At 47.1% G+C, this 15,124-nt stretch overlaps 1 non-coding gene across 1 annotated transcript; it reads right to left on the reverse strand.

Annotated features, from left to right (window-relative positions):
• Positions 1 to 14,493: 14,493 nt before the first annotated feature.
• Positions 14,494 to 14,608, reverse strand: LOC145414030 (5S ribosomal RNA). Its single transcript, XR_013899820.1, has one exon. It is a non-coding gene; the product is annotated as a 5S ribosomal RNA (ribosomal RNA).
• Positions 14,609 to 15,124: the final 516 nt, after the last annotated feature.

Raw genomic sequence — 15,124 nt, forward strand, 5'->3', positions numbered from 1 at the left:
ATATGTGTACGATCGTATAAGAGTGTGTGTAAGAAGCAGTAGCAGAAGGCTAAGGCACAGGGGTATCCTACACAATAATGTGCACTTTAGTTCTGCCACCCGTCACCCATCCACCCAATGCATCACACTGTGTAAGTCCATAGGCGGAGCTAGGCGGCTATTCGGGGGGAGGGGGCAGCAAGACAGGGGCGCCATAGACGGCTATTCTTGGGGGGAGGGGGGCCGTGCAAGAAAGGGGCGCCCGCTAGTAGCCAGCTTATTTAAATTTTCACTACTTATTACGTATATATCATATTCTTAAGAGTATCTTTTGGAAGGTTAGGCTAGACATACAGTGAACGTTTTCTATAGGAAAACGTTTACTAACGTCCCCATTTCCACACACACACAAACACATGTATTAAAAGAGTACGTTTTGTGTGCAGCATCGATATGTCTGGCTGAGGGTGAGGTGCCCGACACTTCTTCCTGCCTATAGCCCTAGGAGTTGATGAAAGGAACAAGAGGCGCAGCAAACAACTGAAAGGAATTACAGAGGGGCGCCAACGTACCTCCTGGGGGGGAGGATGGCCCCAATGCCCCCCTCTAAATCCGCCAGTGTGTAAGTCCCCCTTGCATTCCATGACTACCCAGTTCTTCCCTCTACTCCACAGTTTACTAATCCCTCCCTTCCCCTCTCTCCTCACAGTGCAGCATCTGAACTATACCGGCCACACACACACACACACACACACACACACACACACACACACATGCGCCCGCGAACTGTGGAGTTGGAAAAATAAAATCGAAGTATAGACTGATTGTTGTGTAATTCATTAAATGGAGTGATGAGCTGTGTGTGAAGTGTGGTGGAGTACAGCAGGCCTATCAGTGTACACCAAGAGGAGTGTGTGTGAAGTGTGGTGAAGTACAGCAGGCCTATCAGTGTACACCAAGAGGAGTGTGTGTGAAGTGTGGTGAAGTACAGCAGGCCTATCAGTGTACACCAAGAGGAGTGTGTGTGAAGTGTGGTGAAGTACAGCAGGCCTATCAGTGTACACCAAGAGGAGTGTGTGAAGTGTGGTGAAGTACAGCAGGCCTATCAGTGTACACCAAGAGGAGTGTGTGTGAAGTGTGGTGAAGTACAGCAGGCCTATCAGTGTACACCAAGAGGAGACATCTTTCGAATGCGTGAGGCAAGCTGAAACGCTCGTTAAATCCCCTAATAAGGGGGATCTTGCCCAAATTAAATAAAATCGTCTCTAGGAATAATGAAAGAATTATGGTATGACGTACTTGTAAATAAGAAAGGGCTAAAGAGGAGAATAACATCGCCTGAGTCAGCATTTCATTCATGACAGAATTGCTATCCCCCCCTCCCCAGGTTTCTCTTTTATACTACACTACCAGGCATTGCCCAGGCCAAAAAGGCAAACACACTAATCGTGCTTGTTCTAGCTAGTTCATTCTTTCTACTCCAGAAAGACCATGTACAGTTGGAGAAATTTCCGCGCGGGACACCGCATAGAAGGCAGCAGGAGCGGCAAATAATTTGATCTGGTAACAGTGTTGGGGGTAAAGGAGGTAAAATGTGTGAGCTACAGCATAGTGCCCCCAGAAACTCCCTGACAGGTAACATGTGCGAGCTACAGCATGGTGCCCCTGGAAACTCAGACACCCCCACCCGGACCCCACAGAGTAGCCGCAGCCGAACCGCAGGATGCAGTGCGACAACGGCACGTCAGCCCGGGCCGTGCGCCCCTATAACACTCAGCCTCCTCTCCATCGCCCTAGCAGGAATTCAACACTACCTTCGGGGAGAGGGACCGCCAGATCAGATCGGGGTGGAGCTGCCTATCCAGCTCCAAACAGTGCCCCTCAGTAGATGGCTGATAGCCACTCCCGCCTTCTACAGGAGTGTGCCCATAGCCTCTCCGAAGGTGCCTTCTCATTAGGGACGGCCGATAGCCACCCGCCTCTCGTAAGGGAATCGGTGTCACACCGACCTGAGGGTAATCAGGAGATGGCCGATAGCCGCTCCTGCCTTCATAAGAAGGTGTCCTTCCAGGGACGGCCGATAGCCGCCCTACACCCCCTCCTGCAGGAGACGGCTGATAGCTGCTCCTCCCTCCGGCAGAAGGAGATGGCAAGTGGCCGCTCCCGCCTTCGTCAGACGGCCGATAGCTGCTCCGGTGCTGCTACTCCCAAATCGGCCGATAGCCGCTCCGAAGGTGCTGCTCCCGAATCGGCCGATAGCCGCTCCTCCCTCTGGCAGAAGGAGACGGCAAGAGGCCGCTCCCGCCTTCGTCAGACAGCCAATAGCCACTCCGAAAGTGCTGCCCCCGAGTCGGCCTATAGCTGCTCCCCCTCCCTCCTGCAGGAGACGGCCTGGGGCCGCTCCCATCTTCGTGTGACGGCCGATAGCCGCTCCAAAGGTGTTCAGAGGCGCGCTGATTCCTCCACTCAGGCCATGGCCAGTAGCCGGGCCTTGGCGCCTCATAGTCGCGCCCTTGGGCAGCCACGGCCAATAGCCAGGCCCCACAGTCAGAAAGAGGTGAGAGCAGTGTCACCGTCCCAGTGTGAGACGAGTGTCTGGACCTCCAGTGCAGAAGGACCCCAGAGAGGCCCTACAGCCTCCCTCGGCCTCTGCTCCCTACGCCTGGCCCTGGAGAAGACCCACCTGATGGACCCTAATTCAGGTCGGTGCTGCAGCCCCTCCCTGACGGCACCCCTTGACTCTGGGGACCGCAGTCCTAGGGTACTCCAGGCCCTCCCCAGGATGCCCGGACGCGATCTCCCCGCGCCCCGACGGCGGAAGACCACCTCTGGCCGAGACCTGAGCCAGAGATTCCTGGACCTGTTTGGCCCCAGCCCTGAGGGCCACACCCCCGTACCCAGCCTGGAGAATACGGGCCCCTTCGCCACCTGCAGCCCTGGATGAGAGAAGACGCCCCTGCGAGTCGTCCCGTGCCCTCTCGGCACGCCCTCCCCTGGCGGTGCCCCTGTTCCGGCAGAGTTGTCGCCGGCGTGTCTCCCCGCCGCCCCCACCGTATAAGTGACTTATGTTAAGTGTGATGTTGCCCCAGAGTTAGTGTAACAGTGATACAGTGAGTTAGTATATGTTGAATAACAGGGCAAGTGTTCAGGAGAAGATAAGATGAGAATACGTGATATCACGGGGCGGATTAATAAGGACGAGTGTAGAGCCTAACTTCTGGTGAATCAGACTCACAAGTGTCGCCCTTGTATAAAATCAGTAAGACTCCTAGCACGAGAGATTCTCCTTAGCAAATATCCAGACGTCCCTTGCTACCAGGAAATAGTGATGAGAAAGTGTTAGTAATACCCTCCCGCTCGTATTACCACAAACATAATGAAACTCTCAGTGTCTTCCAACTATAACTAATCTGACCCTCCACACGTCACCCCTCCACCCCCCCCCGTGTAAAACCCACTCCTACTCTGTCACGTGCACCGCGACCCTGTGTTCCAAGTACACCTGTGCACTAAACCTAGAGTGTTAGCATCAGTGTCTGTTAAGCTAGTATCCTGCAAGATACTGATTATCTAGTTAAGGTTTTATTCTCCACCATATACTGTGTTGTATTATCTGTTGTTTTTGTCCTGTGTCTGACTGTGGTAATATACGTGTAAAGGTTATTACCTGGAGTTTTTGTGTCCTACCTTTCTTTATTGCACTAAGCCCCGGTCTCGAAAGAGGACCCCGCTACACGTTAGGTGTTCTAGGAACGAGGAGTCGGGCCTTTTTCACCTAGCATTACAGGAGGGGTGGGACGTGAGGGGTAGGTGCATAGAGGTAGGATTAGGGTAGAGTCGGCGTCAGAAGGCTCCGGTGAAGCCAGAGAACTGTCAAACGGCCATATTGGTCAAGTCAAGAGGTCACGGCAATACCTACCTGACTTGAAGAAGATTGCTGTGCACTCCTACCTCTATGGCTGTGCCCATAGAGGTAAGAGTCCTAATCCTACCTACGTGGGTGTGGCCATGAGATTATTAAGCCTTTAATACCTCCAGCTGTGTGTCCACCTGGTATTCTTCAGGGAGAATGCCAGAAACAAAGTAGACTTCATTCTACCTCTGGTTTTAGTTGTAGTTCAGCTGTGGGTGTGAGACGTTCTGTCCTAAGTTGTATCTCACCATCAAATAACCTAAGTCTCCAAAAATGCCCACCACCTGTGCCGCATTTGGGTTTAATGAAAGAGGAGATAAGAAATCTGACCCATCCATTACATTTCACTGGTGAGTATCTTTAGAATGAATTATAATTTGTAAGTGTACATTATGTATATGACTGGAGTTAGTAAAGTCAAGCTGAATATTATTTAGAATAATAGATATAAACTTTTTTCATAATATGCTGATATATATTATTTTAAATCATCTATCTGTCTTCCATCCTTCATTTTACCATATGTTCTTAAATGCTTCCTTTTTTTTCATTCATTAACTACTTTCTTTTCTCCTTCCATTCATAACCTACTTTCTTCCTCATTTTTTCTGTTTGCAACTAAGAAAACACTCGCGCCTGGTCAGCGGAACCAAGTCCGACAGCTGTCAAAGGGGTCGCCGCCATGTTGGTCGAGTCAGGTCTGTCGGCCTCACTCTGACCTACCCGTGGTTAATCCTTTATGCCGCCTCTACCTACTCCTACCTCTATGGGTAGGTGAGAGATTGCGGGGGTAGTGGGGGGTAGCTGTGTGGTGGGAGGGGTGGGACGTGAGGGATGGGGGGTAGTGGGAGTAGCTGTATATTGGGAGGGATGGGAGTGGGGGTAGCGGAGTGTTAGGGAGAGGCTTAGTAGCCATTAAATGTAACATAATTTGCTTTTATTTTAAATGAATGTGTTTTTATGACAGGGTAACACACGAAGCAGCAACAACTGTAAAGTGATGATTAATGACATGATGAAAAATGTTTAGTTCAGTGATCAAGCAAGGTTGATATAAACACACGGACATCACCAACACGTAACCTTATGTAATGACTCGCCCCCCTTCGGTATCTATAACATCCCTATTGTAACACAGACTAATATCAGACGTTTACCTCAGTAGTAGACTGCAGCACCAGTCGAGCAGGGCAGTACTCCCGAGGTGGATGGAAAGCTGATGACAGGGAGTGCTGGAGCTCCCGTTTCATCAGCCCTCAGGACTAGTTCCTGACTATCCCCCTTTGCTGAACTTTTTCAGTGTCTCAGTTACACAGAGAGTAGGCCAGCATGCTCTCCAGTACAAATTTCTCTAACTATCTTCACCAAACTACATGCAGTACACACTACACTTCCTATTCAAAATTCAACAAAAATGGCATCGATTAATCAAGCCTCGGAGTCCCCGGGGGGGGGGGACCATAAATGCCCCCGCCATCTGCCCCTCTCCCGGTGACGACTCGAGGTGCCTGGAACCACTGTCTGACTCTCTTCTTCTTCATTTCTGCAACATTCACGGCCTTTCATCTAACTTTCGCTCTGTTGAGCACCACCTCTCCTCCTCTAAACCTCACCTTCTTTTTCTGACGGAGACTCAGCTGTCTGAGGCAACCGACAGCAAACCCTTTTCTGTATCCTCCTACTTTCTCTATACTCATTTCAAAGCCAAAGGTGGCTGTTGTGTATACATACGCAACGACTTATCTTGCTCTCGTGTTCCTGAACTTGATTCTTCTGAATTCTCCACACTCTGGCTTCGGCTTTCCTGTCATTCTCTGACTAAATATATCTGTGCTGTTTACTTATCCCCTAATTCTACTGACTATCAAAAATTCTTCGACTATCTTACTTCTACGATGGAACACATTCTGTCCATTTCTCCTTTCTCTGAAATCTCCATTCTTGGAGATTTCAATGTTCACCACCACCTTTGGCTCTCCTCTCCTTTCACGGATCCACCTGGTGAACAAGCCTACATCTTTTCTATCCTTAATGACCTAGAGCAGCTTGTACAGCACCCTACCCGTATCCCTGACCGCCTTGGAGAGAGCTCCAACATACTTGACCTCTTCCTCACAACTAATCCTTCTGCTTACTCTGTTAATCTTTTCTCTCCGTTGGTCTCCTCCGATCACAACCTTATTACCTTAACCTGTCCTATCACCCCGGTACGGCCTGTGGATCCTCCAGGGAAACGTTGTCTGTGGCATTTTGGGGCCGCGAACTGGGAGGCCCTCAGGCAGTACTTCTTTGATTTTCCCTGGAATGATTATTGCTTCCATGGCCGTGAGCCATCTGAGTGTGCCTTGCGCATTACGGAGGTTATTCTCTCGGGCATGGAAGCATACATTCCTTTCTCATATCCTTTGATTAACGCAAGAAAGCCTTGGTTTAATCACGCTTGTTCTAATGCTGTCCGCAACAAGGAGAAGGCCTACAAAAGGTACCGGAGCCAACCCACCCCTGAATCACATCATCTTTACGTTTCTGCCCAGAATCGTGCTAAGTCTGTTCTTCGCTCTACTAAAAATAATTTCATCCATACTAAATGCTCTCAACTCTCCAACTCGAATTCTTCCCGCTCCTTCTGGCACCTTGCCAAAAATCTTTCTAACAACTTTACCTCATCATCCTTCCCTCCTCTTTTCTACTCTGATGGTTCTGTAGCTATTTCTTCTACTGTTAAAGCAGATCTCTTCGCACAGACTTTCTCCTCCAATTCCACCTTAGACGATTCCGGTGCTGTTCCTCCATCACTTCTCCCCTCTGACTTCCTCATGGCTGATATTAAAATTTCTTCAGTTGATGTATTTTCTGCCATCACTGGCCTCAGTACTAACAAGGCGTATGGGCCTGATGGGGTCCCTCCTGTTGTTCTCAAGAACTGTGCTTCTGTGCTTACACCCTGCCTAGGCAAACTCTTTCGTCTTTGTCTGTCAACTTGTACCTTTCCTTCTTGCTGGAAGTTTGCTCTCATTCAGCCAGTCCCAAAGAAGGGTGACCACTCCCAACCCTCCAACTATCGTCCAATTGCTTTAACGTCCTGTATTTCAAAAGTTTTCGAGTCAATTCTTAATAGAAAAATTTTAAGGCATCTTTCCTATCACAACCTTCTTTCCGATCGTCAGTATGGGTTCCGTCAGGGACGCTCCACTGGCGATCTTCTCACCTACCTTTCAGACTCCTGGTCATCCTCCTTTCGGGACTTTGGCGAAAGCTTTGCCATTGCACTTGACATCTCAAAGGCTTTCGATCGAGTCTGGCATAAATCTTTAATTTCCAAACTGCCCTCCCACGGTTTCTATCCTTCTATCTGTGCCTTCATCGCTAGCTTCCTTTCTGGTCGATCTATAGCCGCTGTTGTAGACGGCCATCGTTCTTCTCCTAGATCTATCAACAGTGGTGTTCCTCAGGGCTCTGTCCTATCACCAACTCTCTTCCTTTTATTCATCAATGATCTTCTAAGCTGTACATCTAATCCTATCTACTCATACGCTGATGACTCCACCCTTCACCTTTCCATTCGGTTCCCACAACGCCTATCTCAACAGTTACTTCAAGAAACAAGGGATGAGGCTATGGCACACCTAATGTCTGACTTGGCTCGTATCTCTGACTGGGGTAAAAATAATATGGTTGTCTTTAATGCATCTAAGACTCAGTTCTTACACCTATCAACCCGACAAAATCTTCCACAGGTATACCCATTAATGTTTAATAAAATTCAGCTTAATCCTGCATCATCCTTGAACATGCTTGGGGTTTCATTTACTCGGGACTTATCTTGGAAAGATCATATTACATCTCTTGTAAAATCTGCTTCCAAGAGATTGGGTGTGCTAAGCCGACTCCGCTCTTTCTTTACCCCTGCACAATTGTTGACTCTATACAGGGGTTTTATCCGCCCCTGTGTGGAGTACAACTCTCATGTGTGGGGAGGCTCCCCACATACAGCTCTTCTCAATAGGGTGGAGTCAAAGGCTTTTTGTCTCATTAACTCTCTTCCTCTTACTGACTCCCTTCAACCTCTGTCTCTTCGCCGCACTGTTGCATCTTTATCTCTTTTCTATTGCTACTTTAATGGTCACTGCTTCTCTGAACTGTCTGCTTGCATTCCTCCACCTCTACGACGGGCGCGTAGCACCCGTCTGGCAGCAAACTCTCATCCCTTTTCTGTCCAACTCTCTAATGCAAGAGTTAACCGTTACTCCAAGTCTTTCATTTATGCAACAGGTCAGCTCTGGAACTGTCTCCCTCTATCTGTATTTCCTGCTGCCTATGATCTCCAGTCTTTCAAATGCAGTGTGTCCAGGCATCTCAAAATGATCGGATCTTGAATTTGGCTCTCTATTGTATTTTGTTTTTCTCTTGGAGGGAACTGTTACTGCGGGCTCATGGCCTTTGGTTCCTTCTTCCTCGCATTAAAAAAAAAAAAAAGATACGTCTCAGAAAAGTTGCTCATCCATCCATCCATCATCCAATCCTACAATGCCCCATGAGGAGCGTAGGAGCCCGGGGCTAGGCATTGGTCCCGACATTTAAGATGAGAGTGACCAGCCTCACTTATCCCTGAGTGGCATTACGTGAGCAATCAACCCCAACCATCCCTTGGATATAAACCTTCACCGGCTCAATCCGATTGGAGCGCAATAATTACTCACTAAACCACCAGGGGTCAAAATCTGGTTATATGGTTACCACCCAGCGTAGTAAACGGGTCCCTGGTGTACTGGAAACCATTTGGCTTGTCACTCAGTGTAGAGTCACCCACAGGCAGAAGGAAGAGGAAAGAATGAAGGAAAGAAAGAAGAGGGAGTGTAAAGTCACCCGCAGACAGAAGGACAAGGAAAGAATGAAGGAAAGACAGAAAAGGATGGAAGGAAAGAAGGATGAAGGAGAAGAAAGGGCAGACACCCGAGAGCAGCACTACATCGAGTGAGTGGATGGTGAGCGCCCCCACCTACATCTTAATTGTAACGTAGATATGTAGTGTATGAAAAATAAAATACCCTATATATAATATTCCATTTCTTCGTTGTTTTAGTCAACCATCAGTATTTTTTACCCTAAAAGGCTTTAAAGCATGTCAGATTTTAAGGTAAATGCATCTTTCTTAGTTGTCAATGTGAATTTGATACACAGTATTTCCTAAATCGTAAGCACATGCTGGCTGCTTGTCACAAATTAATTTAAGCATAAACCAGACCTAGACCTTTTCAGGTCAATCAATAGCGTCTGCGTGTGTGTTGTGCTGTGTATAATACTGGGTCTCTCGCTGTCTAACTCTCTCAGTTTATCTAACAGACACTCACAAGTAGGCTAAGGATAATCATGCAATTGCATATGTGCATATGCAATTGCATATTCTAGCCACTTAATGAGCGTAAGTGCATATATCTATATATATATATATATATATATATATATATATATATATATATATATATATATATATATATATTACAGTATATAATCGTTGCCTTAGTCGCTGGTGGGATCGGCCGCTCTTATATGTTGTCGTCAGTAACTTCTGTCCGCCGCGTCCTCTTCCTCCAGGCCTAACTGCCTCATTTCTTTCGCAATTCCATCTTTCCACGTAATTCTTTGTCTTCCCCTCGTTCTTCTCCCTTCTACTTGACTCCTCCATGCCACCTTCACAGGATCAACTTCCTCCATCCTGATCACATGCCCATACCACCTCAAACATGCCTCTCTTCCCTTCTCCACAGCTGACACAACTCCTGCCTCTGCTCTGATGTCATCATTCCTCCTCCTTTCTCTGTGACAATCCCATCAGCCATCGCAGGATCCTCATCTCTGTCCTCTCCGGCTTTTTCTCTTCATTCTCCCTCAACGCTTAGGCTTCTGGGCCATACAGCAATATAACAGCAAGTTTTGGAAGATGGCTTCAGGTCATTCCTCCGTCTACCTCACACACCACAAAGGGAGGCACGTTCCCCAGTTTGGAAAGCACTGGTTTACAAGAACATTGCCACCCGAGTGCTAACCCAACATAGTCATTGGTATTGACACATTCTGTCAGTGACGTTTTTTGCTCTTGGTTCAGTTAATAATATTTGTTTATCAAGACAAATGTTAGAACAAGTAGTACTAGACTGATGCATGAAGTTTATCAGAAACTCAGTAGACCAGAATAGTTGGGTTGAGAAACACTTCTTGTTTAAATGTAACAAATAAGTTCTTCCTTCGGCCTACAGTAATTCCCAGGATAAAATTATTATTCAGCTATATTCTCCTCAACTGTGAGTTGTATGAGACAATAAGCATGTGATATATTCTTTTAGTGTGTGTGAAAGGAGTGGACGGAGAGGAGAGCTGCCTGCCAAAATTTGATGCGTTTGGGTGTGTGTGTAATTCACTGGGTCGATCAGGATAACGTGATTGGCATGATCGTCATCTCATTACCATCCAGTAAGTGAGCTAAGCGCTCATATAGTCTGATCTAGGGCAAGGCTGTGACCTTCACACACGCACACAACCATTCCCTCCCTCAAGAGGATCATTAACCTCCCACTTCGTTCGTGAAACTTTTCCCACCCTATCCGCCGCGAACTCCCGTCTTACTAGATGGCAGGCGAATGCATTACCACTACGCCAGTTGTGTGTGTGTGTGTGTGTGTGGTTAGAACAAGTGTGTGTGTGTGTGTGTGTGTGTGTGTGTGTGGTTAGAACATTTGTGTGGACGGAGAGACCGCTACTGTTAGCACATTTGTAGGTATTACATTACGAGAATTTCGTAAAACGTTAGGTGCATGCACAATTTGTAGCGATGCAAGTCTTACATACTGCTGGTAATTTTGTGAGTGTCGTGTGTATTTTGTCAAATATATCACCATCTTTAATAGTGACGTTATGTCCGTATTCACTTTAGATAACAACTGAAAAATAGACTGTATCTTATTCCTGCCAACAGAAAGGTTATCAGTGTGACTGTATGCAAGGTCATCTATTGCGTGTGTCAGAGAGAGAGAGATTATGCACGTTTAATACTCGTATAATCACACCCGCATGCACATAAGCATAAAGTTATACAGACCTATTAAGAAATGAGGGATTGGCCCTATGACAGTGTTGACTGGAGTATGCTTAAATTTATAGTCTGATACGAAGGCCAGGCTCATCCATCCGTAAGCAGGGTAAGTGCCTATACGACTATGAAAGGATAACAAATTACGCTGTCAGTATATAGCATGTATTTTCCTTATTCTGCCAGCGTTCGGTCTTCAGTTAACAGTAGTTGACTTACACAATTATAAAATTGACTACTACAGGATGTTAGATTCTGTATTCAATACAAGTTGCAATGAAAGTTACAGTATCTTTGTTACGCAACTTGCATGAGAAGCAGCTGGAATCAGTTCTAAATATTTGTAAATTCTCAGTCAACAACAGAAAGCTTTCCGATGAGGGGACGGAACGACGAGGCGAAGGATAAGGTTACGTCTTGGCGATACCTGTTTACTTAGGTATTCCCTCAAATACTGAACCATCATTAGCAGCTTGTTGCCACTATAATACCGTTTATTATTAAGAGAAAAATCGCAATGGAATGATTAATTATGCAGAGTTTGTTGACACAATTAATGGCTACTTAACCTCTCCCTAAAGGCCGGTTCACACGAGCAAAATCGCGGCAGTTTTTTGCCGGAATTTGCTCCCCTGTAGAAATTCCGGCAACTTTTTTCGCCGGTATGGAGAGACCGACATGTCGGTCTTTTTTCGCCGGAATCGGGAGAAAGTTGCCGGGCCGATTAAAATGGAAGCACCGAACAAGACAAAGCTCTGGGAACGAAGACGAATTCGACATCTTTGTGTGTTTACAGTATCACCATTTCGACTTCATCACGCGTGGCTAACACAAGTTTATTCATCATGCCTGCCGTTCTCCAGCAATCACAGTTTCCCTCATCTGCATATTTTGTTTTTTAATGAAGGGTGTCACAAGCCCCAGCAAGTGGTCGTACTGGGTCTTGTTAAGACGGATCCACTCATTTAAAGTTTGGGGATCCTCCAAGCTAAGCTCCCTCACCAGCCTGTAATACACACTCTCTTCTTTTCTCCTAGACAGCCACGGACAAGTCCAGATGCGTGACGGCTTATCTTGAAGTAGAGAAAGTGCAAGTGCAAGGGCGCACACCTGGTACGAGTACGGCGGTCCATCTTTGTTTGTAAACACTGTTGCCGCGTTCCTGCCACTCAGTCCCCGTACGTGTGAACACCTTTCCGGGAAAAATGCCGAAAATCGGCATTTTTCCGTCGCAAATCGGCGAAGAAAACGGCCGCGATTCAGCTCGCGTGAACCGGCCTTAACACAGATCTGCCTCCACCACCACCACCCCTCCTCTCCCCCATCACTCACCTTCCCCGCAACGCCCACCCCTGCTTCACCCCCAGCACTGTTACCAGATCATTTCTGTCTGTCGCTGCTGCTGCCATCTGCACAATGTCCCGCGCGGAAATTTCTCCGACTGTACCTCTAATGCTTTTGAAGAGGGATTATAAGTGCTCCAGGAACTTTCGATTTCAGCTTTCGCAGACTAACGCACAGTATTTGTGTGCACTTGTTTACTATTACCGGTGACCTCCAATGACCTCCAAGTGACCTTAAATGACCTCGGAGGTCAACCTCACATAGCCTATGTCCGAACTGGAGGTCATGTGAGTCTCCATTGCAAAAACTGGGCTGCAGGGGTACCCGGCGTTGCCCGGGCTAAGAAGGTGAACACTCTACCGGTGTTCTTAAGTGGCCCAGATTTGAATTTTGACCCCCTAATACCTTCCTTGGGTCACCCTGATTTAGAATATACATGGGTCTAGGCACTACACTGTGGGTCTGGGGATCTCTGACCTTTGAGTAATAACCGAACCGAAACTCAACAAATCAATCACTGGTCTGACCGAGATTCGATTTCAGGCCCTTGCGCTGCACACGCGCGCACATTACCACTGAGCCAAACAGAGGATCCCCGCCTTGCTTCTGGGCAACGCGGGCTTTAATAGACCCCAATACACTTGGTTTGGGCGTAACTGAAGGACAAACAAACAAACAAACAATGCGGCTCTTTTATTCATTTATGGATTATGCTTCCGTCCTTCTCAGTAAAATTGCCATGTCAGTTCCTGAACTGTGCATGTTCACCTCAGTTTTTCATGTTAATTTCAACTAAAATTAAGTTTTCCTGGCAGGGGACTGCGTTTTTTTTATTTTTTTTTTTTATTATAAAAATTATTTTTACCGCCACTTTCTTGTCCTAGTACTCATGGTCACAGTTATGTGAGCTGCCTAGCATGGGTTGTCTGGCAAGGTGCCTAGCATGGGTTGTCTGGCAAGGTGCCTAGCATGGGTTGTTTGGCAAGGTGATGCAGCAATTATGGGTTGTCTGGCAAGGTGATGCAGCAATTATGGGTTGTTTGGCAAGGTGATGCAGCAATTATGGGTTGTTTGGCAAGGTGATGCAGCAATTATGGGTTGTTTGGCAAGGTGATGCAGCAATTATGGGTTGTTTGGCAAGGTGATGCAGCAATTATGGGTTGTCTGGCAAGGTAATGCAGCAATTATGGGTTGTCTGGCAAGGTGATGCAGCAATTATGGGTTGTTTGGCAAGGTAATGCAGCAATTATGGGTTGTTTGGCAAGGTGATGCAGCAATTATGGGTTGTTTGGCAAGGTAATGCAGCAATTATGGGTTGTTTGGCAAGGTAATGCAGCAATTATGGGTTGTTTGGCAAGGTGATGCAGCAATTATGGGTTGTTTGGCAAGGTGATGCAGCAATTATGGGTTGTTTGGCAAGGTGATGCAGCAATTATGGGTTGTTTGGCAAGGTGATGCAGCAATTATGGGTTGTTTGGCAAGGTGATGCAGCAATTATGGGTTGTCTGGCAAGGTGATGCAACAATTATGGGTTGTTTGGCAAGGTGATGCAGCAATTATGGGTTGTTTGGCAAGGTGATGCAGCAATTATGGGTTGTCTGGCAAGGTGATGCAGCAATTCGGAAATAAATATCAAAACAGCTCCAAAACTTCCCCCTCCTGTTGATTATATTTCTGGTGGTCCAATCTGTGCAAGCGGTGAAATCTGGTGAAGGTTACTGCAATTTTTGGATACAGTAGGCTGAGAATCTCAAAGTTACGTATTTATATACACGTAATATCTGTAGATTATTCGTATAATTTTAACGTATACCAATCGTTCACGTAAGGTTGCTAGGGAACTATATAAAAGCTTGTATGCAGCCTAATGTTAAACGACGAGGTGAAACATCGTTCAGTTACTTCTGTACATCGTTTGATTTGCATCTCATTATATTTATATATTTTTTATTAATACTATTTGATGTCACATTTTACATTAATATAGGAACAATAAACCGCAATCACTTGCCAATCATATAATTCAAAATTTAGTATACTGTACATTTATTCATTCATTCATTCATTGCCAGACGCCATGTATCCCAAACGGGGTGGCCAAGGGCTTAGAGTTAATTGTTTTACAGGGAGGGGCACTAATCCTCCACCAACCCCACTTGACATGTAGGGATGCCAACAGCATCTGGTATTCCCAGTCACCCATCCAAGTACTAACCAGACCCAACGTTGCTTAACTTCGCTGATCGGATGGGAAGCGGTGTACTCAACGTGGTATGGCCGTTGGCTAAATTAAATATTGCGAGGATTCGAACCAGTGCTTGCAACTGCGTGAGTACAGCAGCTTACCAAGTGAGCTATTTAGGCACTGTACATGCTAAATAAAATACCAGCCGCCGCTGGACCACTCACCCCGCGACCCATCCCACCACCAAGCCACCACCACACCACCATCCCAGGACACCACGGCGGGGTTAGTGACCCAGGACAAGAGGGTCACCAGGACACCTCTGTCCAGAGTCCCTCTTCCCTGCAACTGTCACAACACCAGGTGAGCAGGAAGAGGCAACGACCCTGCAGGCAGGGCAGCCTTCACCAGGTTCGGGGTGGGACTGATCCAGAGTCAGTCCCAGGCAACACCGCGGTACGGCCACCGTATGTACCAGGGAAGGAGCAGTCATTGTACGCCTTTCAGTTGTTTCCCCTGTGACATCGCCATCACGGCCACCGTACGTGAAGGGAGGAAGCAGCCACCGTACGCCCCTCAGTCACAGCCACCTCTGGGGACGGCCTCGAGGCGTTAG

Source organism: Coenobita brevimanus, chromosome 12, assembly GCF_032717465.1.
Source record: "Coenobita brevimanus isolate Jiangsu-jjx chromosome 12, ASM3271746v2, whole genome shotgun sequence".
NCBI lineage: Eukaryota > Metazoa > Arthropoda > Malacostraca > Decapoda > Coenobitidae > Coenobita > Coenobita brevimanus.